We start from the raw sequence: 26,229 nt of genomic DNA, 5'->3' as shown, positions 1-26,229 counted from the left end.
TACTTTTAGGCGGGCTCTAACTAAGTGTTCGCTCACACAGAGAATGTAAAAAAGCATTCTCTGAGCCACATATGCTCTTGTATCATATGAACTATTTTTTTCAGAGAAATTGTAAAAATTTTAATTTTTTTACAAAATCGTGAAAAATTAGGTATAAAATAATTTAATTATATTTTTTAAATAATCTAAACATGGCATTGCAAGGTAACAATGTAACAATATTTAAAGTGCAAGACAAAGTGGAAGCTGCAAGAAAATAGCTTATAATGTGGTTACAACGCGCGAAGACAGGGAACTTTAAAGCATTTAGTAATTTATGTGAAATATAAAAAGAGTACAACATTACTGCATTGCCACAAGACATCTTAACTCAATTTAAAGCAGTGGCGCTCAACGCAAAACGCAAACGCCAAACACGCGTGTTTGACTGATAATTCTGCTACTGCGAAAAATATCACACGCACACGAAAGCGGCTGAACACGTACGCTAGGTTAACACAAAGAATCGGCATTTAGTTTCTGTTGAGCAAGCAACATCGCATCGCGCATTTTTTTAAATACACTCACAGAAACACCTCGAGTTTTTAAAATGTTTTCAAGCGAATGGCAAGAAAATTATTTTTTTATTGAAACTGATGAAGGGGAAGCGCAATGCTTATTGTGTTACAAAACATTAAAGCTCTAGTTATGCATGCCTGACTCAACTCAGCTTCGAAAAAGGTGACTTGTGAAACGTAACTGCAATTATACTAAACACAGCGCGTAGAAATCAGCTGTTTTTGAATGTTGAGAGAGCACACAAATGTGACATTTTACTTGATATGTGAAGCTTGTGAAAATTTAATCAATATTAAAACAAATTGTTTTGCTGAATATATTAACTTTAATAATGGATAGTGATTTATTCCATGAACTATTATATTTAAATATTCTTCGCCTTCAAAAAAGAAAAGTATTAGGAAGACGTAAACGCCGCTGGTCCGTTCATCTAGCAAATCGGGATAGAAACCCAAATGGTTTCTTCTGGAAGAACTTTTTAAAATTAAAAGAAGACGACCAAAAACTATTTGCTTTAACATGGATGAATCGGCCAGTATACAACCTTCTTTTAAATATTATTAGTCCGTTTTTCAAAAAACCAAAACAACAAATTGGCGTCGAGGAGCGAGTGGTTATAACTTTAATGTAAGTAAAACAATCCTTGAAGTACATATATTCATTTAATTGTATTCTCATTTATTTTTTAGGTACCTCGCTTATGGAACACCTTTTGAGATCATAGCCTCGATGCATAAATTAGGGAAAACAACAGTGCGGAATATCGTACTTGAAACGTGTGAAATATTTTGGTTACACCTGTGCCCGATATACCTTAGCGAGCCAACTACCGCACAATATAAAGACATTGCTGCAGATTTTTTAAAACTGTGGAATATACCCAACTGTGTCGGAGCAATTGACGGGAAGCATATAGCTATTATTCGTCCACAAAATTCAGGCTCGTTATTTTATAACTATAAAAAGTTTTATAGTATAGTTTTAATGGCATCCTGCGACGCTAGGTATACGTTCACCTCTGCCAGCATTGGTAGCTATGGCGGACAAAGTGACGGAGGTATTTTAAAAGATTTGCAATATTTCAATATTTACTTATTTTTATTTTATTTCAAGGTGTCTTTCAGCAAACTAAATTTGGTCAAGCACTCTTGGAAAACAAATTGCCACTACCACCAAGAGCTCCATTATGGAATGAATCCTCAACAGATTTTCCACATTTTTTTGTGGCCGACGCAGCGTTCCCATTGAAGGAAGGAAGGAGCACAGCTGCCACGAAACAAAGCAATTTTCAATTACCGGTTATCCCGAGCTCGTAGAGTAATCGAAAATAGCTTTGGTATTTTAACTGCTCGATGGCGTGTTCTACGAAAGGTAATAGACTTTAGCCCAAAGAACTGCGAAACAATTGTGTTAACCTGCTTGGTTCTTCACAGTTTTGTATTGTTGAATGACCATGATCGTTGGTATTGTCCAGATACATTTGTAGACACAGACACCGCAGACCATGGAATATTGGAGGGAGAATGGCGTGAAGATTTAGAGAGTGTTGGAGGTGCATTACATTCAATAAGTACAACTCGACGCAATGCATCTAGTTTCGCATTCCGTGTAAGGGATTTTTTGGCAGATTATTTTATAAATCAGGGAGCGGTTTCATTTCAAGAAGATCGTATTTAGTGTATAGCAATGTTTGTGTATTTTATATATTTGAAATATATACATATTTTTATGTATAAAATTGTAATCTAAGTACCTTTATACTATACTTTTTGTTACGTTAACTTTTTTGTGATATTTTATTAAACCATGGATATATCTATAAATATTGTTTTATTTACTGAAAAAGATGGTAATTATCTGTGTTAGGAAGATTACACAGGCATATGGCAAATGAATTCTGTCAAGTAATGCTTCTAACGAAAACATATAAATATGTATATTTTATTTACCGACAATAAATCATGATTATGACGGTATGTAATTAGTAAATAAGGCATAGGCCGTATAATCACAAGTACATACTTTAGGCAAAATAGGATAAGTTTTCCCTATCAAAACGCTATCATTCTTTAAAAATATTTGGTGAATGTTTTTTGCAACTACACAGTGACAACAACCTTCCAATCATTAATCACTACCAACATAACCACATAGCATACAATAAATAAAAGACATACAAAATTAAAGAGTTATAAAAACATATTATTTTATTTTTTCAAAAACATTCTTAAAACCCTTTTGAACATTCTTAAAACTATTAAAACAAAAATTAATATTTTAAACATTTTAAAAATATTTTTGAAAAATGAGATACATTGTTGTTTCTTATGTCTAGGTAAGAAGCCTTTTAAACATTTTAAAACTATTTTTGAAAAATGAGGTACATTGTTGTTTCTTATGTCTAGGTATAAAACAACAAACAAACATGCTTTTGTATAGCTCGCACGCTTCTTTGAAACAGCTGTCGTCATCACTGTTTGTTTATGACTCTTTTCCGGATCGGAGTTGAAGACGACAACTCCGAAGGTGACGATAAAAATCGGAGAACTTTCAAAACTAAATGGCTCCAACAGCTCCTGCGAATACATATCTTCTAAAAAGTTTGTGGTGCAGCGATTTCTGTAAAAGGGAAATACATATTTAATACGTATAAAATATTAAAAAAAAGATTAACTTACGGTCTGGGCTGTATATATAGTTTTAAAAAGCTCATATTATCGAACAATGGCCAGGTTTCGGTGTTACTCGCCCCACTTCCTGATGGTGACTCCATTTTCCTTACTTCCCTACTGAATCTCTCCCTTAGAGTCAGCCACCTCTTCGAACATTGCTCATCTGTAAAATAAACCCAACATAAACTATTAAATTCTACCTATATATATACATATATACAAAATATATTAAAATCTAATAAATAATAATAACAATTACTTACCAGTAGCACCTAGCTCCTTTGCCACGCTTACCCACGCAGCCTTCTTCTTGCTCGGCACCCGGTAGCTCACGCAGGCCTTGTTATACAAAATTTCATGCGCACGCACTTCTTCTATTAATTTTTCATCATTCATTGTGATTATTTCGCTTATTTATTTCTGGCAAATTAAATTTAGAAAATTAAAAGAGACGATTAAAATGAAATGATGAAAATGAAATGAAGCGTGCTATGTAAAAAAGCGAGGGAAAGAACCGAGCTGACACTCTCTGAAATGTCAAAATAAAGGGAGAGAGCAAAGATGCCACTCTCTGAAATGTCAACGTAACTTGAAATTCTAAATTCAACAGACTTTCAAGTCAAGTCAAGGGTTCGGTAATCAAATACTTGAAAGGCTCATTAAACAGATCTTTTATGTGACAGTTCTCAAGTCTGGCTAGGTCAAGTCAAGCATGCATAACTGGAGCTTAAGTCGTTGCAATAAATGTAGTGTGGAACGTCATTACACTACTGTTCATAATGTATACCTTGCAATTCAAGGCAATGATAGAAGAAATCTTCTTCTTGAATTGAAAGCAAAATATTTTTTAATATATTACTATCCTATTGAAACTGCTGACCGTATTGATAATGCTGACCCTATTGTTGATTCTGATCCGATGGTTGATTCTGATCCTATGATTGTTGATAATGTTAACCCCCTTGCTGTTGAAAAGGCGTCGTATATAGTTGCTTTACATTTAGCAAAACAGTGCCGCCCATTTGAGGATGGCATATTTTTCAAAACTTTAGGGAAAGATGTTTGTAATTGTTTCGGTGAAAAGGGAAAAGAGCTTAGTGAAATTATTGATAATATTCCTTTGTCCCGATAGACAATCACTCGTCGCACAGAGAAACTTAGCGAGTACATCTATTCTTGCACCAGAAACCGAATTATGAAATGTAAAAATTATTCAATAAGTTTAGATGAAACTACAGATATGAACAATTTAAGCCAGCTCATTATATGTGTCAAAACAGTCAATGAAAAATTAGAATGTTTTGAGGAAGTACTCACATTAATAACCATGCATGACAATGAAAAAGGAGAAACTCTATATGAGACCGTTAATGATAATGTATTAGGTTTGTTCGGAAAAGAGAAATTAAGTGCAATTTGTACAGACGGTGCACATGTCATGATTGGAAAGAATAAAGGTCTTGTTGGTTGGCTAAACAAAAATGGTATAAATGTGCTATCTTACCACTGCATTATTCACCAACAAGCTCTTTTTTCTAAAGAATTGGGTATGGTTAAAATTATGAATACGGCAGTTAAAATTATTAACAAAATTAAAGGGGGACATAACGCCCTTAGCCATCGGAAGTTTAAGACACTGCTTGAAAACCTAGAGGCAGATTACGGGGATTTGCTTATGTATACTGAAGTGCGATGGCTTAGTCGCGGAAAAAGCCTCGAAAGACTCTTAAATTTGAGGAAAGAGGTCATTATGTTTTTTGAACTCAATTTCAAGCCAGAAATTGAAGAGTTAATTTTATGTCTCAAAAATAATGATTTTATTTTTGATTTCGCTTTTTTGTGCGACATAACGAAAATTTTGAATGAACTTAACCTTGCTCTTCAGGGTAAAAATAAAAAAATATTTGAACTTGTTTCGACTGTTAAGTTTTTTGGCAGAAAATTGCAAATATTAATAAATCAATTGAACAAAAATGATTTGTCAAGTTTGGAAAAAACATCAGACGTGTTTAGTGAAAGTAATGATTTTGCAAAAATAGAGGTATTCAAAAAAATAATTGAAAATTTATTAAAAAATTATAATGCTCGTTTCGAAGATTTCAACATTTTAACTAAAATAATAGAAATTCATGATAATCCTCTTATATGTGAAATAGAGGATCAAAAACCCGAACTTCAGAAAGAACTAGAAATTATGCGAAAAGATTTTTTAATTCCTCTTGAAGTTGGAGAAGCATTTTGGAAGCAGATAAGCGAAGAAAAATACAGTTGAAATTTATTGGTTGTACAGTTTATTTCAGACTGAAGGGTAAATTCTAATGTACACATACATATATGTATATAAGAGAAACTTGTTGCTCGCAGGCAACGGGATTTTACAGTTACGAATATTGCGTTGTATATCAGTACATATGTATGTAAATGTCTTGAGTATTTCTAACAAAATTTGTTCAGTGTACATGGCAGCGAAAATCTATAGCAATGTTTGTGCAGCGCAAACGTAAAATGTAGTAGTATTGAGGCGTGCGCACCACTGATTTAAAGAACATTTATTAGAGCTGGAGAGGAATCTTCAAGAATATTTTCCTTCAATCGATGGCAACAAGGCTTGGATAAGAAACCCATTTACATTCATGTTAGATTCCGAAACAAATTTACCAGATTCCGATGTCGATTCGTTGATTGAACAGTCAACTGATACAGCACTCAAGGATACATTTGACACAAGACCATTGATTGATTTTTGGTTATCTTGTCGTCAAGAATACACAATACTAGCTCATCAAGCAATGATTTTTTTAATGCCTTTTGTGACCACTTACAAATGTCAAGCTGGATTTTCAACACTAGTTTACCTTAAAAAAAAAATATCGAAACAGACTGGAAGTTTTATTCTGAGATCGGGTTCCACTCAGAATAAAACTTTCAGCAATTTCAGCAAACTTGAACTCTATAATTAAAAATAAGCAACAGCTACATACTTCTCAAAGATACCAAAATATTATAATTTAATACTAATAAAACATTTCTCTTACTATTAATAAACGTGTATTATTTAATCTCATGTAACCGTCTTGAGTTTAATATTATTAAGTGGGTCACGAAAGGACAGTGTGAAAATTACCGGGTCATGGCTAAACTAAGTTGGGCCATATTCTTTCAATTCGTTTTTCTTAAAAAGTATAATTAATTGAAAACAATGCATATTGGAACGAAGGTCCTTACGGCAGGCTTGGAGGAGATAGGGATTTTGCTGCGGGACCCAACTGAAAAAAGGTGATAGTAAAACCGTAAGAAAAAGACCGTAAGCTCTTCGAGCTCAAAAAGCTATGTATAAGTATCTTTGTTTGAGACCAAGGATCTTAGGCCCCTGTCACAACGACTCCAGAAAGCGTTTTGTTTCCGGTATAGAAAAAATTAATGAAATGATGACGCTTCCCTCTTTATCTCATTTTTATCGACTTCCAAGAGGCGTTCAATACACTTCATAATCTGGAATGCATTCGATAATAGAGTGGTCCCCTTAAAATTAATTGATTTAATAAGACGGTCTACTCTGATGTGGGTTAACGTACTTTGTAAGAAAGAGAGCTCATTAATTGAATAAAACCACCTATACGATAGTAGAGAGTCTTCTTTATGGACTTGTCTAGGTCCAGAACTAACTATATCCCAAAATTTAAGTTTTTATTATTAAAAAAAAAACACCGAACAGTTATAATGTGGTCGTTTCAGATTGTTGGGAGTATTAAAATCGTTAGTATGGGCACGTCCCAATCTTTTGTGACCTCACATTATCAGCTGGTACTTTTTATACTCTTGCAACCAGTTACTACAGAGTATTATAGTTTTGTTCACCTAACGGTTATACGTATACGTATCACCTAAAACTAAGCAAGATAGCTGTAGGGTTATATATACATATGTATATAAACGATCTGGATGAAGAGAAAAGTTGAATTTCGGTTGACTGTCTGTTTGTCCGAACACAAACCGCCACTTACCGAAAATATATAAAGTTCCATAACTAAGCGCTCAATTAAGATATGAAGCTGTAAGCACAAGGAATGGCAGTAGCTAAGGGCACCTGTGGGCACAACCTTTTGAAAAAGTGGGCGTGGCCCCGCCGTCTAATAATGTACATATGTAGCTTTTAAACCACTTAAGCTACAACAACTCAATTTGCTGAGTATAAATCTCATAAGAACTTCTACCGACCAAAGTGAATGAAATCATTTCTACTAAAAGCACGATAAATTAATAACTAAATACGCCAGAGACCACCAGGATGGTATGAGAAAGCTTTATGGGAGCCGGTTTGAAAATTAGACGATGAGTGTGGCACCGCCAACTTTTTGTTGTAAATATGTATCTCGGGACCCGACTGACCGATTTCGAAAAAATTTAGTACGTGGCATTCTTCTTACATTCTTATGTAACATTGTAAAAATGGTCGAAATCGGAGAACAACCATGCCTACTTCCCACAACTTTAAATTCCACTTGATTCGTTCAGTTTCCAGTACACAAACATATATTTAGACCCCGGTACCTATTTTCAGATTTTGTAATGTTAAAATAATAAAAAAATTATATTAAAAATACTAATTTACATTTTTTACTTGAAATTTCTGACTCTAGACTAAAATATTCCTTTACATCCTATTGGATATAGTAATAGATAAGGCTACACGCGGAACGGGAGGAATAAGCTGGGGTCAAAGTAGAGGTTTCGAAGACCTAGACTATATGGAGACATTATATGTTTAATAACACACACCTTTGCAAAAAGAAACCCATCAATGGGGCAAAAAACTGCAGCGAAAGTAAGCCTCGGATAAATCAAAGAAATGCGTATAAACACCACCTATACCCAAAACTTCCAAGTCGATTGTAGAGAACTCGGAAATGTGAAATTCTTTTAGTTACTTGGGAAAGTTATAGGCATGCACATTTGGTTTTACCAAACTTGACTATTATTTTGTTATTTTAGTTAATAATTTGAATTAAATTTTTTTTATTTTACGTAATTCATTATTTTTTAAAATACTAAATTTTCTTAATACTTATCTGTATTTAAATAAAAACTAATCAGCAAAATTTCAGAGAAAAATCAAGACAACCTACATAAAATTAAGCACAATTTTTTTTTGCAAATTGTATGGATTCTACATTAGCCGAAGGAACTTCGTTCCTACCTGGTGTCCCACGACACCACATTTCTTTTATTATTTTACATTGCACCTAGTATATAAAAATAAAATACTAACAATAATTCTGGTCTAAATAATTAGGAGAGATGCTTAAAAGCAGCCTCGACCAGCTCCTACTATTTTTAGTCTTCGTTTTTTCACACCAACATGCCCGAAGCTTCGCAGCAAATTAGACACTCGCTACGGCAAAATTTGTTCTTGCACTGAGCAAAAAAATGGATCAATTTTTTATGTATGAAAATGAAAATAATCTTGCGCAATGCATGTTGTGCAAGAGTGCTTTAAGAGTAAGCGTCTTTTCAATTTAGAAAAGCATTTTTTAAATTCTCATAAAGATATTTCTAATCTTGAAATTTCCGAAAGAGAAAACAAAATAGCGAATTTAAAAAAAAATGAACATTTACAAAGCAGTTGATACTGAAGAAAAGGGTAAACAAAAGAAAAAGGCGTCGTTTATAGTTGCTCTTTATTTTCGGTGTAGCTGCTTTGTTTACTTTTTGTTTCGCTGCTTGCTTCGCTTCTTGTTCTTCTTAACTAACATTTGTATAATTTTGTGCGTGTGGTAGTTTGGTCGACACTGCTTAAAAGCAAAATGTTAAAAAATACATTTGCTGCTACTGTTGTCTTACTATGTCGGAAGGCTTCTTGCTTTTCAACCTGATTTTTCGTCCAGCAGTTTCGATGACCCTGGAGTCTCCCTCATTAACGTGCTGTCTAAACCTAAGTTCGTGAGACTTTGCTAACTTGGAGATTTCATTTACCACTGAATTCACGCCTAGATCACGGTGCAGGTCAGCAAATTTAATGTACTAAGGAGCATTAACCAAAGTTCTTAGTACCTTACTTTGAAATCGCTGAATGCTGGCTTTGACTTGAGCAACCCCATAGTTGGGCTCCGTAGTCCCAAACTGGCTTTAGGACTTGATCATATAATAACAATTTGTTTTGTATTGATAGCTTGAATTTCCTGCCAACTAGGTGGTAAAGTTTGCCAAATTTCATATCAAGCTCGCTCCTTTTTTGACATGCTCTTTCCAGCGTAGCTTAGCATCTAAGGTGATACCTACATAGGTACTTAGCACTGTTATGGTGTGGTATAGGACTGTTATTTATATAAATTGGACAATATGCCGGCTTTTTCAAGGTAAAATCGACATGAATTGATTTGGTGTTGTTTAATTTGATGCGCCACTTAGATGCCCACTTAGTAATTGCGTTGACTACAGTCTGCACTCGTCGACTAGATACTGATGTTGACTCTCCAGCTGCTAACAAAGCTGTGTCATCCGCAAATGTCGCTGTCATATAACTAGAATCAGATGAGAGGTCATTGGTAAAACGCAAATAAAGCATTGGCCCCAACACGTTTCTCTGGGGAACACTGGCTTCTATCGGTTGCAAGTTTGAATACGCATCCTCTTGTTTAATGCGGAAGTATCTGTCTTTTAAGTATGAAGCAATTATTTCACAAAATTGTTTGGGTAGCATATATTTCAATTTGAGCAGTAGACCCGTATGCCAAACTTTGTCAAAAGCCGCCGTACAAACGTTCTTTTTATCGATTGTATTTTCAACGAAATTAACGATTCTGTGTACCTGGTCAATTGTTGAATGGTGGTCACGGAAGCCAAATTGATGTGTTGGTATCAGGTGTTTCTGAGCGATTATTGGTTTGAGCCTATTTATGAGTACATTCTCAAAGATTTTAAATAAGGCTGGCAGCAGCGAAATTGGTCGTATGATGTAACATCCTGTACTGGCTTACCCGGCTTAGGTATCATTATGACTTCAGATACTTTCCAAAGCGATGGGATGTATCTTAGGCATAAAGCACTATTTATAATGTTTACAAGTTTTTTATACAATTCTTTGGTAAATTGCGTAATATTTCTCCAGTTATTAAATCGTACCCAGGTGCTTTTTTGAGTCGGCTTTTCATTCGTTTTGGCCCATGCAGTTTCGTTTAGTTTTAATGGTGCTACATGTTTTATTTGTTTATTAATATTTCTTTCAGCTTTTTTTTTGAATTATTTTTGTGAAATCTTCAACCTCACAGTCCAACTCGATACCAGTCGATATGTGCTCAAGCTTTGGGTCGACCTTATTCAATATACTTTTAAATTTATACTAATTAGTGTGTTTATTACATAACGTTGGTTTGGCGGCCGAAATAATTGGCTTTTCATACAGAGTTAGTAGCACTGGAGAATGATCAGAGCTTAGGTCTGAGCAATCTTTAATACATAAATTGAGTTTCGGTATTTTATTGATTATAAAGAAGTCCAGAAGGTCTGGCAATTTCTGTCTATCTGTAGGCCAATAAGTGGGTTTTCTTGTAGAAACAAAATTGCATCCAACTGCTTGTATAGCTTTGAGAAGTTCTCGACTTTTGGTTGTAACGGGTGATTTTTTTGAGGTTAGGATTTTCATGCATTAGTATTTGACAGATCACGTGGGATTTCAGACATGGTGTCAAAGAGAAAGATGCTCAGTATGCTTTGACATTTCATCATGAATAGACTTACTAACGAGCAACGCTTGCAAATCATTGAATTTTATTACCAAAATCAGTGTTCGGTTCGAAATGTGTTTCGCGCTTTACGTCCGATTTATGGTCTACATAATCGACCAAGTGAGCAAACAATTAATGCGATTGTGACCAAGTTTCGCACTCAGTTTACTTTATTGGACATTAAACCAACCACACGAATGCGTACAGTGCGTACAGAAGAGAATATTGCGTCTGTTTCTGAGAGTGTGGCTGAAGACCGTGAAATGTCGATTCGTCGCCGTTCGCAGCAATTGGGTTTGTGTTATTCGACCACATGGAAGATTTTACGCAAAGATCTTGGTGTAAAACCGTATAAAATACAGCTCGTGCAAGAACTGAAGCCGAACGATCTGCCACAACGTCGAATTTTCAGTGAATGGGCCCTAGAAAAGTTGGCAGAAAATCCGCTTTTTTATCGACAAATTTTGTTCAGCGATGAGGCTCATTTCTGGTTGAATGGCTACGTAAATAAGCAAAATTGCCGCATTTGGGGTGAAGAGCAACCAGAAGCCGTTCAAGAACTGCCCATGCATCCCGAAAAATGCACTGTTTGGTGTGGTTTGTACGCTGGTGGAATCATTGGACCGTATTTTTTCAAAGATGCTGTTGGACGCAACGTTACGGTGAATGGCGATCGCTATCGTTCGATGCTAACAAACTTTTTGTTGCCAAAAATGGAAGAACTGAACTTGGTTGACATGTGGTTTCAACAAGATGGCGCTACATGCCACACAGCTCGCGATTCTATGGCCATTTTGAGGGAAAACTTCGGACAACAATTCATCTCAAGAAATGGACGCGTAAGTTGGCCACCAAGATCATGCGATTTAACGCCTTTAGACTATTTTTTGTGGGGCTACGTCAAGTCTAAAGTCTACAGAAATAAGCCAGCAACTATTCCAGCTTTGGAAGACAACATTTCCGAAGAAATTCGGGCTATTCCGGCCGAAATGCTCGAAAAAGTTGCCCAAAATTGGACTTTCCGAATGGACCACCTAAGACGCAGCCGCGGTCAACATTTAAATGAAATTATCTTCAAAAAGTAAATGTCATGAACCAATCTAACGTTTCAAATAAAGAACCGATGAGATTTTGCAAATTTTATGCGTTTTTTTTTAAAAAAAAAGTTATCAAGCTCTTAAAAAATCACCCTTTAGTTAAACGAGCTCCCCAATGTGTGTGTTTTGCGTTAAAGTCGCCACCAATGATATACCTTCCGTCATATTTTTCCAATAAATTCATATACGTTTCTATTTTTATATTAAGTATGTCTAGGTGGACTATACAGAGCCATAAGATATGATGGGTGATTGTGCAATTTAACTGAAATTGTTGTAGATTGAATTTCATCCATCTTAATTGGATCTGCCTCGCAGTGTTCAATATGGCTTTTGATAATTATAGCGCTCCCTCCTCGTGCTGAGTTTGCCGGGTGTGGTGTGTGATATAATTCATAATTTTTAAATTTAAAAAATGATTGGTTCGTAAAATGCGTTTCAGATAATAGACATACATATAGTATAATTTATCAATATTTCTGTCATATAGAATAACTTCTAATTCATTTTTACTTTTGAAAAGATCATTAATTCTTAAAAAGTTACTGTTCGTCAATAAATTGTAGATGGTACTCAAGAGCGTTGAGCCGCTGATTAAAGTACTTAACGGACTACTTTTTCAAATTGTATTTGTATGGCCTTGTTTAGCTATTTGCGCAAATGAAACTTTAGAATCGGAAGGAAGGGATTTTACTTCTTCTGTGTTCACAACAGGTTTGTTCGTCGGAGTATTGGCATTCCTTCTCAACTGAATTACCATTATTTTTATCTCTAAGTTTTTGCAGTTCTTTTGAGACGACACAACCACTGAAGTTTGCAGGATGAGAATCGCCGCAGTTGCAACATTTAGCAGGGTATTTTTCAGCTTTTCGGCATTCAACAGTGGGATGTTTGCCTCCACATTTCACACACCTCGATGGCTTACCACAGAAGTTTTTTGTATCTCCAAGACCTTGACAGTTTTTGCACTGTGGAATTAATTTAGATGCTTTAATACGCTCAACTTTGACAACGGTACTAAGAATGGTTTTGATCTGGTGAATTTTCTTAATGTCTTCGGTGGCATCAAATAAGTACTACTAAAAACATATCTAGCGGTTCTTTAGTCTTCCATTTAAGCTTGTTAATTGCATTTATGACCTTAAAACCTTGAGATTTTAGATCATTTGAAATGGATTGCGGCATTATCGCATGAGTGGTGCAAATTTTGTATCATTACCTTTATTGGCCTATTATGTTTACTCTCGTACCTAAACCAAGGTATATTTTCATTAGATAAGTATTTTGTTATTGTGCGATAATTGTTTGGATCGAAGACATTACGTTTGTAGGCGCCATTGCTCAAAAGCTTTATTAAAAAGTTGTTCTTTATTAGATCTGTAATATTAGAACGTAATTTATTAAAATCCTTTACGTCGTTAATTATAATAAGAGGCGGGCGGTGAGTTCTAGTATCATTGTTGGCCGTCTGCTCTTTATTTTTATTTTTCGAAGGGCTGACAATCGTTGGAAAAGTATCAGCTTTGCATTTTTTTGAAGAGCGCTTTTTTCGAGTATCCACTCAGTTTCTTTAGCTAGCTCATCTTCATCGGTTTCGTACTCGTATATTTGATCTACATTCATACTAGAAGGTTTTGCTTCAACACTCACATGCTTGCTTTTACTAGATTTTAGTTCTTCGTTTTTTTTTTTTAATTCCATGTAATCTTTATGTAACTGATTGTACATCGGTTCCAAAGTTCTCAGCCTCTCATTTATAAGTGAGTTAGTTTCTTCTAATTCTCTTATTTTATTTACTCTAAATGAGCTGAGACTGTTTCTCGGCGTCACCTCATGAATAGGTTCAGCCAATTTTATTTTCTAATGATTTCTCTACTAGGTATTAGAAATCTGTCGTTTGGTCGATAATGCAGCTTTAACAGGAAGTTTTTTGTTTTTATTTGACCAGTATGGCAGCGCTGATTACAATTGGAAATTGTTAGAACAGAACAGCTGATTTCATATACTCAGAAATAACGTGTAAAAGGCTGACGAGCACTTTTTTCCCCACGAAAACTAATTATTTGAGTGTTTATTTGATTTATTATTGTTTAAAAAAAAACTTCGATTAAAAGTGCGATTTTATTTGAACGATTTTTACTAATTTCTACCACTAATCCAAGGAAATCGATGTGTAACGTGTTGACAACGTCAATGCCTAGCACGGCGCACACACCCACGAATTACCACAGATTAGTTTATTTGCAAATTGTCGCAATTACGGAGCACACTTGGATGTTGACCGCACTCAATGATAGTAAAGATATTTGAATGTGTGGCACAAAGTGGCTTATTATTTTTATCCTCCAGCGTTCCGTCTCCAACCAAGCAAGTTAAACGCAATTGAAATGTTTTGCACTCCTGAAATAGCAGATGTGAATGGGTTATCGGATTCATCTATACCAAAAGATCAATGAATATTTCAATTGAGCAATACAGCATAATCTTTCATGACTTTATCAGCAGGAAAATTTTCTATATATTACGAAGAAAGTTTCTTCTTTCCAAATCTGTTGACATGTACGAATAGAACATAGAAAGAAGTTCTTTAACAGAAGTTAAACATGTGTCAGATGAACTTTAGAGAAAATGTGGAATTTTTCGAAAATTTTGATGTTACGTATATGCAGTGGTTGAAAAATAAAAGCAACGATATCTGAGGTTGCCCAAGTTAGCACTTAAAGTTCTTGCCATTCCTGCTAGCAGTGCAGCATCAGAGCGAGTTATTTATCGTTTATTATTACAGAAAAGCGCAACAGAATAGCGCCAAAGACAGTAGACAGCATTCTTTTCCTTAATTCAGTTTACAACAAAAAATTATAAATTTTTCTAACAAAACTTATTTGCTTCCATACATATGTACATTTGAATGAGTATTTTTAGTCCTTTTTTCAAGTGTAATAGTTTTAATATAAAGATTTAGGAATTTTGTTAACTTAGATTAGTTTTAAAACATGGATGATCTCATTTTGTTATTTTCAAATAAAAACAATTAAAAAAGTCGAGTTGTTGGTTTCTTAGTAGTAACTTTTAAAGTCATACGAAAAATCTTCATTGTTGCGTATAAAACTGTTTGAAAACATTATAAGTAGTGAGGTAAATTACCAACATAGAAATTAAAAAAGCAGCAAACACAATAAAGCTGAACTGAAAATACTCAAGTCACTTAAGTTATTCAAAAATACTGTTGGTGTTTCTTGGTGCTTTGAATCATTTCACTTCGACGTGATTGAATTATTGACTCATGAAAGAATGAGCACAGTATCAGGTCGTATGAAAAGAAACTCATTATGCATACTCTCGCTATGTGTGCCTTGCGTAAATGTGTTTTGTGGATATTTGTGTATGTTGAATTTTGATTTATATTCACAAAAACTCTTTTTTGTAATTATTAACCCCTAACTTAAAAAAGGGAATAATGGTAGATCTCTGGAATTCATACTAAAATACGTTTACGCAAATACAACTCTGAAAGCTATGTTTTCGGATCGTTATAGCTTATAACTTTATGAGACTATGTGAAACCCCTAAATGTAACAAACAACACGGAAATTTCTAACTTTGGTATTTAATTTATTTCTTAAATTTTCACTTTTAGCGCTACCAATGTGTTCAAAATTGAACATGTTCGTTGCTACCAAAGGACGGACAACAACATTATATTTAAACCTTTTATATATTTCACAAATGTTAAATAAGATAAGAAAAATCTTACTATTGATACAATGCAACACACATTACGCATACACTCAAGAAATATAATTAGGATAATCAGAATCCGATGCATCGTTGCATATGCAAAAGTGTAAATGTAGCATTTTCCAATAGATCGTGAGCGACTGTTTTTGAAGTTATACTTCTTATACGAGTTCGGAAAAGGTTGCGATAGATTCAGATTGCGCAACCTTGCTCAATATGAATCTATCGCAACCTTGTCTGCGAAGATGTTCTAGTAGCAAGGGAAGCGGTGACAATCGGCGAGCGTTTCTTTCGGCACAGCTCGGCTTTTCTGCCAACAACACAATGTTGCCATGCTTATGCTGTTGTTGTTTTTGTAGAACAATGTTTCAATTTTTGGTTGGTGACATATTCACATGTGTGCGCATATGTATGTTTGTATGCTTGTGCATTATTGAAGTTATACTTCTTTTTCTTTCGTTTGTCTTTCATTTCTGCGAATTCTCAACTATTTTGTGTAACTTTTGGTTGAAATACTCTGCGTTGGCCGTTGAAAAATTAAGGCTATACTTTACAGGATCATTTCTGTAGTTAGTTTTCATTTACATTTTTTGGAAATCGACCCGCGATGACGAGGTATATCGTTTTATCTGACATCGTGAGGTTTATGAACTTCATTTCTAATTTTGTCTTGTGGCATATAAGAAATGATGTTTCTTCGTAAATCACTCACTTACAACGGATAAAACGACTTCTGACTGGTGATTTTAATGAATTAATTCCAAGGTTTTACACAAAAATAATGCAGTCAATAAGTACAGTATGCTTATGTATGCTTGCGCATTATTTTTCTTTCGTTTCTGTTTCATTTCTGCGAATTCTTTGTGTGACTTTTGGTTGAAATATTTTGCGTTGGCCGTTGAAAAGTTAAGACTGTACTTCTCAGGATCATTTCTGTAGTCAGTCCAGAGAACTTAAAAGTATAGAGAAGGTGCAAATCGAAATGGCAGATATACTTATATGTAAAATGACTGAGAATAAATAAAGAGAAAAATATACAAAATATACAAAGTCACACAGAGAATGTTAAAAAGCATTCTCTGAGTCACATATGCATACTCATATTGTATTATATGAACCATTGTCACATATGCGTGATTACTTTGGGTTATAAGAACCATTTTTTCCGAAAAATGGTAAAAATTTTATGTGATAAAATTAAATAAAAAATAATTTTAAATAAATTATTATTTCAAAAATTATATTAATTTCGTCTATAATAAAATGAACTTAAATGTGCTCACATAAACACTTCCATTTATTCCTTTCATTTCTTCAAAAAAATTAATGACCTTTAGAAGTATGCATATTTGCATTATTTCATTGTCATTTCCATATTCGTAGCAATAGAATTTCTATGGCATAAGTAAAGTAATGGCCGCCGATTGTCACCCCTTGCCGCTGTAGCAGCTTCGCCTACAAACATGCGTAAATATGTATGTATGTATACGTATGATCGTGAATACATATCGACGCAGATTTTTGCGAGAATCACCAGAAAGTTGTGCAATTTATGATTTTTAGCTTTTGCCATCGTCGCGAAAAGACGACTTGTTGGCATGCTCGGGGAGATGTTACGGCCTCTGTTTTTATGAATGAAGCGAGATCGCTTGCGGAATTTGCGCCTGCGTTCATGAATGAAATCGTTTTTGTTGTAAAATTTACTACACTTGTTCTTCGCCAATTTGGCTGCCATATTGACTTGTGAAGATCAATTTTTTGTTGGTGACATATTCATATGTGTACGCATATGTATGCTTGTGCATTATTTGTTCGGCAATGTATGCAAATAATAATGTACATATATTATTATATATGAATGTATGAACATGCAAGTCAATGCGCGCACATGTAATAAGTATATTGATTAGTGATGAAAATATGATTTCAATTTCTGAACGCGCACATGCGTATACATACACTCATATGAGCATGTGCAGATACCATGGATAAATTGATAAGAACTCTTTGATTCGAGAGAGCGCTGTGAAAGTCCACATTTTTTATAACATTTGCCAATGATGCCACTATGGAAGAAATGTGTTAGGGAATTTTTAGTAAATGTTTTGGGAGTTTGTAATTTTCACACCACCGCTGAGGTATACAAAAGGCGCGTTACCGAAGTTAGTTTTGGGTGCTCGGTTCCCCTATAAGCCTATATCACCCATATAGGTACAAAATAAAATCACAACATTTATTAGTATTTATAATTTATTATTTATATTACTAGTATTACATTTATTTGTACTTATAATTTATAATTATAGTAATATTTACATCTACTACGCTACTCCAAACAACATATTAAATTGGATCTATTAAATATTACAATACTATTTACTAAATTACATTAAATTTCGCAAGTATGATAAATTTTTTATCATGCAATTAATTGCATCTAAAACAATATCAAAATAGGCACAATTTATGAAAAAATATTTCTAAATTTCACTGAATATCCATATTTTTCTACTAATTAAAATTATTTACGAGCCTGGATCCATCCTTCTCTTTGTTGGGGAAATTGAAAAACCGTCGCGCTCCTACGCATCCAGCCACACACTTATTTTTAGTTCTCGGCATTTTCCTATAATACGTTAGGAAAACATAATATATTTATATATATGTATTTACGATGGCTTTAATAATACACTTACCAACTTTATTTTTAGTAAAAACACTTATACACTGTATTTTTAATAAAAAACACTATATTTTCACAACACAATTACTTATGTACTCCACAATGAAAAATAACGAACTGATTTTGTCAGTTATTTTTAATGGGATTTTGTCTGGCAGTTCATTGTTTTGCTTGTCACCTGATTCGTAGCCCATGAACTTTCAGTATTGCCATACCAAACCGTGAGATCATGGGCTCTCTCAGAAAGCGAAGAGAGGAGTTTCGGATCAATTTTTCCATGGCAGATACACAAGATAGGATAGAAGATGTATGTATGCCTTTTAACATCGTATACTATACAAATAAATATTTTTCTTACTAATAGAAATTAAATTTATCACAGCAATATACATAATATACATATACATAATATTGCTGTGATAAATTTAATTTCTATTAGTAAGAAAAATATTTATTTGTATAGTATACGATGTTAAAAGCAAAAAATTAAAAATTTATTCTGTCGAGATTCGAACCTTTGTTAGCATCTTGACTTTCCAAGCGCTTACCACCAACACCACCATTGACGTTTAGGTTGCGCTGACTTAAGTATGGTTTGGTTATGCATGTAAGAAACATACGATGGTTCTAATAATTTTGTTTAAGTATAGAAATATGCTTTTGTAGAACATTTGCTTTCGCAAACATACAGACAAATGTGCAAACAACATAATATATGTATGCATAATTGTCTCGCATTTTGCTTCTGAATATCACTAAGAAGTATAACATCTTCCGCGCGTAGGGACTCCACGCACCTTTTTTTATATCTGAATGCAACCCTGTTCATTGTAAAATTGACAGCTGATTTCTAGTGGTCAAATGTTTAATAAAATATTTGGTAAATATTCTCAGTAGCAATCATGCCAAGGAAAAGCGAAAGAGAAAAAATTCTTAACTGTTTGGAAGAGAATACGGCAAATGTTATTCTTAATATAATAGGTAAAAGTTGGTGACTAAATATCTTTTTATATTCATGGTTCCTTTTTTTATACAGAAGTGGACGAAGATGGTGAGGAGGTCGATAAAATTTTATATGAATTGGATATGAATTTTGAAGTAGTGCTTTCATGCCGGCGTGGAGTTGAGCATGAAGTCCCAAAGTCACCAGGATGGCGAAATGAAATCTTGAATAAATTCGACGAAAACCGGTTCCACCAAATGATTCGAGTAAGCAATGAACAATTCAACAATATATATCACCTAATTAAGAACGATCCGGAATTCAATAAAGCACATTCCTCGGAACAGATTCCTGTGGATTTGCAGTTAGCAATTGTACTTTATCGTCTGAGCTCATGCGGAGAGGGTGCTGCATTGAAAAAAATTTCAACATTATTTGGTGTAGGAGATGGTGGAACTCTATCCATAATTAGGAAAAGAGTTTTCAGTGCTATACTAAGGTTAAGAGATTCCTTCCCTTTTTGGCCAAATGAAACAGAGCGATGGAGTCATGTGTAGAAGTTCACGCAAGTGAGGAAAGTTCTCTGATCGCCATTCACTTGGGAGTGGCCAGAAACGATTCTTTTATATATGACTCAAGCAGCTCACGACTTCCGGTCTTTGACCAAGTATCCTCTGGGTAGCCTAAAAACATCCGTTTGAAGGCGAGCTAAAGTGAGAAGGCGAAATATCTCCTACATAGGGTTGTGCGCTGGGTTTGGGACCCGCCACGTAAAAAAACAACCCCAGCGAATAGTAACAACCAGCCTCGGATGAGAGACCCCCCTTTTGATGATGACCATGGAAAACGAAATAAGGACTACGAATTGAGGGCATGCATCTGGAATATCCGGTCCCTTAATTGGGAAGGTGCCGCTGCCCAGCTGGTTGATGTCCTCGTGAAAATAAAGGCTGACATAACCGCCGTCCAAGAAATGCGATGGATGGGACAAGGACAAAGACGAGTTGGTTCTTGTGGCATTTACTACAGTGGCCATATAAAGGAGCGCAAGTTTGGTGTGGGATTCGTGGTGGGAGAGAGACTCCGTCGCCGAGTACTATCATTCACTCCGTTAAATGAACGTCTAGCCACAATCCGCATCAAAGCGAGGTTCTTCAACATATCGCTGATTTGCGCCCACGCCCCGACGGAAGAGAAAGACGATGTGACCAAAGATGACTTTTATGAGCGCTTGGAGCTCGCTTATGAGAGCTGCCCCCGCCACGATGTCAAAATCGTGCTTGGCGACTTCAACGCCAGGGTGGGCAAAGAAGGTATCTTTGGCACTACGGTCGGTAAATTCAGCCTCCACGAGGAAACATCCCCAAATGGGTTGAGGCTGATCGACTTCGCCGGGGCCCGAAATATAATTATCTGTAGTACTAGATTCCAGCATAAGAAGATTCATCAAGCTACCTGGCTGTCTCCGGATCGAAAAACCACCAACCAGATCGATCATGTTGTGATAGACGGAAGGCACGTCTCCAGTGTTTTAGATGTGCGTGCGCTCCGAGGTCCTAACATCGACTCGTACCACTATCTTGTTGCAGCTAAGATTCGCACCCGCCTCTGTGCAGCAAAAAACGCACGCCAACAAACACAAGGAAGGTTCGACGTCGAGAAGCTGCAATCACAGCAGACAGCCGAACGATTTTCTACTCGGCTTGCACTCCTGCTCTCTGAGAGCACTCGTCAACAACTCGGTATAAGGGAACTGTGGGACGGCATTTCAAACTCCTTACGTACAGCTGCAACCGAAACCATTGGTTTTTGGAAAGTGCAAAAGAACAGCTGGTACGACGAGGAGTGCCGTGTCGCAGCGGAGAGAAAACAGGCCGCCTACCTCGCAACGTTACGATCGACCACAACACGTGCGGGATGGGATAGATACCGAGAGTTGAAGAGGGAAGCGAGACCCATTTGTAGACAGAAAAAGAAAGAGGCCGAAATGCGTGAGTACGAAGAGCTTGATAAGCTGACCGACAGGGGTAATGCTCGAAAACTCTACGAAAAGATGCGGCGGCTTACAGAAGGTTTCAAGACCGGAGCATACTCATGTAGAACCCCCCAAGGTGATCTAGTTACCGATGCCCAGAGCATACTTAAATTATGGAGGGAACACTTCTCCAGCCTGCTGAATGGCAGTGAACACACAACGCCAGGAGAAGACGAACCCGATTCCCCAATCGATGACGATGGAGAAGACGTTCCATTGCCCGACCAAGAAGAAGTTCGAATAGCAATTACCCGGCCGAAGAACAACAAAGCGGCGGGGCGGATGGATTGCCAGCCGAGCTATTCAAACACGGCGGCGAAGAACTGATACGGTGCATGCATCAGCTTCTTTGTAAAATATGGTGGGACGAAAGCATGCCCAACGATTGGAATTTAAGTGTGCTATGCCCAATCCATAAAAAAGGAGAGCCCACAATCTGCTCCAATTACCGTGGGATTAGCCTCCTTAATATCGCGTATAAGGTTCTATCGAGCATATTGTGTGAAAAGCTAAAGACCACCGTCAACAAGCTGATTGGACCTTATCAGTGTGGCTTTAGACCTGGTAAATCAACAACTGACCAGATATTCACCATGCGCCAAATCTTGGAAAAGACCCGTGAAAGGAGAATCGACACACATCACCTCTTCGTTGATTTCAAAGCTGCTTTCGACAGTACGAAAAGGAGCTGCCTTTATGCCGCAATGTCTGAATTTGGTATCCCCGCAAAACTAATACGGCTGTGTAAACTGACGTTGAGCGGGACCAAAAGCTCCGTCAGGATCGGGAAGGACCTCTCCGAGCCGTTCGATACCAAACGAGGTTTCAGACAAGGCGACTCCCTATCGTGCGATTTCTTCAATCTGCTGCTGGAGAAAATAGTTCGAGCTGCAGAACTTAATCGAGCAGGTACAATCTTTTATAAGAGTGTACAGCTGCTGGCGTATGCCGATGATATTGAAATCATCGGTCTCAACACCCGCGCCGTTAGTTCTGCTTTCTCCAGACTGAATAAGGAAGCAAAAGAAATGGGTCTGGCAGTGAACGAGGGCAAGACGAAATATCTCCTGTCATCAAACAAACAGTCGTCGCACTCGCGACTTGGCACTCACGACACTGTTGACAGTCATAACTTTGAAGTTGTAGATAATTTCGTCTATCTTGGAACCAGCGTAAACACCACCAACAATGTCAGCTTAGAAATCCAACGCAGGATAAATCTTGCCAACAGGTGCTACTTCGGACTGAGTAGGCAATTGAGAAGCAAGTCCTCTCTCGACGAACAAAAACCAAACTCTATAAGTCACTCATAATACCCGTCCTGCTATATGGTGCAGAGGCTTGGACGATGACAACATCTGATGAGTCGACGTTGCGAGTTTTCGAGAGAAAAGTTCTGGGAAAGATTTATGGTCCTTTGCGCGTTGGCCACATCGAATATCGCATTCGATGGAACGATGAGCTGTACGAGATATACGTCGACATTGACATAGTTCAGCGAATTAAAAGACAGCGGCTACGCTGGCTAGGTCATGTTGTCCGAATGGACGAAAACACTCCAGCTCTGAAAGTATTCGACGCTGTACCCGCCGGGGGAAGCAGAGGAAGAGGAAGACCTCCACTCCGTTGGAAGGACCAAGTGGAGAAGGACCTGGCTTCGCTTCGAATATCCAATTGGCGCCACGTAGCGAAGAGAAGAAACGACTGGCGCGCTGTTGTTGACTCGGCTATAATCGCGTAAGCGGTGTCTACGCCAATTAAGAACAAGAAACAGAGCGATCAGAAATTGTACATGCTACGTATTCCGAAATGCAATTTGCATTGGCTATATTGATGGTACGGAGATAAAGCTAGCAGAATCGCCAGATACCGATCCTATATCATTCTTTTCTCGTAAGCACATATACTCTATCAAAGCCCAAATAGTTTGCGATTATAAACTCAAAATATGACACGTAATGGTGGGATATGTTGGCAGTTGGCATGATGCGAAAGTATACCGCAGCAGCTCACTTTTCTTGCAAAAAGTCAAATTTTTTTCGTCACTGCAGTGGTTTGCTGGTGACTCAGCCTATCCTTTGGCTGAGACTGTGATAACTCCATTCGGAAGTAATGCTCGAGTGCTAGACATAAATTCTCGAATTAATTTCAATTTGCGTCACAGTAAATTTCGAGTTCGAGTCGAGCATTACTTCGGCCTATTGAAGGAGCGGTTTTGCAGTCTTAAGGAGTTCAGAGTACGCCTTATAAATAAAGAAAGCCAAAATTTATGTTGTGATTGGTTTGATGTGTGTTGTGTATTGCACAACATACTACGAGAGGATGACAGCGCAAACTACGAATTTACAAATATCGATGAGGACACCACGTACACTGATGACAACGGTGAGGAAAGCGAAGATGTACAACCAAACAGAAAAGGGGAATCTAAAAGGCTGGCAATACATTCATTAATGTTGGAATAAACCCTAAAAAAGTTAAATTTTTGATTACTTCATGTATTTAATTTTTATTTCACACATAGCTATTCGTTCGTCTTTTTCCATTTCTAGCCTTTTTATTTTTTCATCTTGCTCCAATTTAATTTTCTTAAGTTTTAGCTCTTCTTTTGTCAATTTAATTTCAACTTTTGATAGTTCTAGCTCCTTCTCCAACTTTTCTTTCTTAAATTGAAACTTTTCTTTTTCCAACTCCATTCTGTTTTGCTGGTAAACCATCAAACAAGCCGCTGATGTTTTGGGAGCCTGCATTTTCATTTTTTTAGACATGGTTTTAATTGATTGTGGAAAATCAGCCCCAAGTGGGAGTGGCTGCTGCGAAACTGTTGGCAGTAGAACTGCTGGCGGCGAGGCTATTGGCGGTGATATTGCTGGTGGGGAGAGTATTTGCGGTGGAAATGCTGATGGCGAGGCTATTTGCGGTGATATTGCTGGTGGGGAGATTATTTGCAGTAGAAATGCTGGTGGCGAGGCTATTGGCGGATGTGATTTAGCTCCAAAAATTTTGTTTAGGCGATTGTAATGGGGGCACATTTTCTCAATTTTTTCTGTAAAAGATTTAATCACTTAAGTTCCCAAAGCAGTTTTAATTCTTATTATTTACCTACAAAACTGCCAACGTAATTTGTTTTTGTTTAAAAACATGGTGCAAAAATATTTTGCGCTTGCACCGAAATTTGCATTTGCAAGACCATTTGCACCGGATTATGATTACCCCTAATGTAAACATATTTACTTAGGTTTGGGCAATTGATTACAAATGCACTTGTGCACTTGAAAACAGCCCAAACCAAGCAACATAAATTATATGACAACACACACACACACATGTATTGTATTGTATAGTTGAAAACAACCCAATTGTGATGTGCCGTCTATATACATACATATGTATAGTATGTTTAATTCAGAGATGGGCAAATGAAATGTATGGATGTATTGGTAACCGCGAGCGTAAAGTGGCTACCATGGGAGAAAGAACATTTGCAGTCAGTTGACAAACCATGGATAAAATGATACGAGACTTTCGCATTGGCTCTCATTTTTTCCTCAAACGCGTTCCCTGATTATTTGACAGCGAAAGAGATCAGGGAATTTCGATCAGTTGATTTCAGAAAAGGCGAGACGCCAGAAGTAAACCGCTTTAATTACTTGACGAAATTAGTGTGAAATGAAATTTCATTGAACTGTGCGAACATATTTTGGCAAAATAAATGTTTATGTAAATTAATTAATGATTTTGCATTTTAACATTTATATATGTATGCATTTTGAAAGTGTTTAATTTAGCGTTTTGTATAATTTATTAAATATCCGATCTAATATTTTTCAGCAGTGGCATCATTGGCAAATGTTATAAAAAATGCGAGTTTTGACAACTCTCTCTCGAATCAAAGAGCTTCGTATCATATTATTCATGTAACAAACAACAGCGTAGCAACATCGTGCGCCGCTTGATTGTTTTATGATACTGTTACGAATTTACTGCTTGCTAGTTTACTTTGTTAGGTTCGTATCTCTGGATTGACAAATAAAACCAAAACTGTTTAATTTAATTCAACAACTCTTTATTTCACAACTCGTCTACACTATAGCAGTTTACTCTTAGCACTGATTGATTACGTTGGCGCTGCCACGGCTTATATACACTTCTCGCACGCCGACGTGTCCTTCTAGAATATTGCGTCTGGAAATTACCAGAACATAATGCTATACGGCGCCAGACGCAAGCAGACAGCCGCGGCGCCAGACTCAGCAATTGTTTAAGTAGACAAGCAGACAGTGCGGCGCCAGATGTCTATTGTTTCGACAAGCAGACAGCCGCGGCGCCAGATGTCTACAACAAGACAAATGCTATTCCATATACCTACAGCTATTGTTCATAATAAGGGATGCATATAGCAATACAAATACAACTTAATACTACTTTTGTAACACTGCCCTCCACTAAAGCCTAATCGTCCCGATTAGGCACAAATCCTCTTGAACCAAATGGGGCGAGCCTCTCCAAATGTACTACTTTCATTTTACATCGTGCTTTTCCATTTCTTTGTATGCGGTATACCACGTCATTAAGTCGTTTCATCACCATATAGGGTCCTTCCCAGGCTGTCTGCAGTTTCGGGGACAAGCCTTTCTTTCGAAGTGGATTGTACAACAGGACCAGATCACCTTCTTCAAAACCTTTTGAATTTGCCGCTTGATCGAACCGGTCCTTCATCTTATTGCTCATCAGATGCGTATGCTGTCTTACCATTAGATGCAATTCATTCATTTCTTC

General features: G+C 36.5%; 1 protein-coding gene and 4 pseudogenes across 1 annotated transcript in view; 3 read left to right on the top strand and 2 right to left on the bottom strand.

The window, feature by feature from the left end:
• The window catches only part of LOC125777851 (uncharacterized), a 360,812-nt gene that overhangs the window by 163,881 nt on the left and 170,702 nt on the right, over positions 1–26,229 (bottom strand). The gene's annotated exons all lie outside the window — the stretch shown is intronic.
• Positions 427–2,350, top strand: LOC125775368 (putative nuclease HARBI1; annotated as a pseudogene).
• Positions 2,798–3,744, bottom strand: LOC125775554 (uncharacterized; annotated as a pseudogene).
• On the top strand, positions 16,329–16,531 carry LOC125775885 (small nucleolar RNA U3; annotated as a pseudogene).
• Positions 16,698–16,770, top strand: LOC125776003 (small nucleolar RNA U3; annotated as a pseudogene).

The sequence above is a fragment of the Bactrocera dorsalis genome, chromosome 1, assembly GCF_023373825.1.
Source record: "Bactrocera dorsalis isolate Fly_Bdor chromosome 1, ASM2337382v1, whole genome shotgun sequence".
Classification (NCBI taxonomy): domain Eukaryota; kingdom Metazoa; phylum Arthropoda; class Insecta; order Diptera; family Tephritidae; genus Bactrocera; species Bactrocera dorsalis.
This window is presented reverse-complemented; position numbering and strand designations above follow the sequence as displayed.